The following is a 1,132-nucleotide window of genomic DNA, read 5'->3' on the forward strand; positions in this document are numbered from 1 at the left end:
TGTGTGTGTGTGTGTGTATGTGTATGTGTGTGTGTGTATGTGTGTGTGTGTGTGTGTATGTGTATGTGTGTATGTGTGTGTGCGTGTGTGTGTGTGTATACGAATGCTCGAGTAGGCTTGTGTCTCTGAGGGAGTGTGGTGCCTTTTTGGGTCCTTTAGGAGACGCGAGTTCCTTCATTTCTACCAGTGAAGAGACAACCTGTGCTGAGTTGGATACAACATGATAAATCCCAACATATAGACCAAGATCAAGATGGTCGTTTAATAGAACTGTGTCCACGCTGGAAGCGAACTCGCATCTTCTGTATATGGCGGCAAATAACATAATAGCTACACCAGAGAAGACACCTAGGAAGTAGAGCCTAATGTCTGAATTTTAAATAAAGACATTCACTGCTGGAAAAGCAAGACATCAAGACAAACTGAAACACTGGGATTGTTATTAGTGTCCATAATGGAATTTTCTAGAAAACAGTAAACAGATATTTACAAAAATGTTGATTTGATGAGATAAACTGATAAAGTTATTTTGCAAAAGTTGGAGAGTGGAGAGTTTCTGTTTGATAGCTGAGAAGACATTTGACAATAAGTTGCACCACGCTGTGAGTTGTCGACTTCAACCGACTCTCCTTTTCGAGTGAAATACTTGTAAATCAACAACAAAGTAACATCACGCAGCTTACTTTAGTACAAAACTGGTATACCAACAGGCATACCGACAGAGAGTTTTCACATAAGAACACTAAATGAAGGTGATTTGAGAAGACTGAGGGGCTACAATCTTTCTAGATCTATCTCAAAAACGCAGCTGCATTCACTTATAAATCAAGACTAGTCTAGATCTGTTTCCAGGAAGTGCAGTTTAGGTTCTCTACGTCATCAAAGGACGCACTCTCTAAACACGCACTCGCTTATCGGAGTTAGCATTGCACGAAAACGCACCAGGGAGTGAATTTTTTTTTTTACACAATGCTTTCAAAGACTTCAACCGATTTCCCTCCTGCTCCGCCTCCTTTTCCTCCTCTCCCTCCCCCTCCTTCAATCCCACATAGATCTATAAGCAATGATGAAAACTGTATCAACAAGAAAAGCAAAATACTATGCGATGAGTTATTTTCATGTGTGTGTGTGA

Source organism: Aplysia californica, unplaced genomic scaffold (assembly GCF_000002075.1).
Source record: "Aplysia californica isolate F4 #8 unplaced genomic scaffold, AplCal3.0 scaffold00058, whole genome shotgun sequence".
In the NCBI taxonomy this organism is placed as follows: domain Eukaryota; kingdom Metazoa; phylum Mollusca; class Gastropoda; order Aplysiida; family Aplysiidae; genus Aplysia; species Aplysia californica.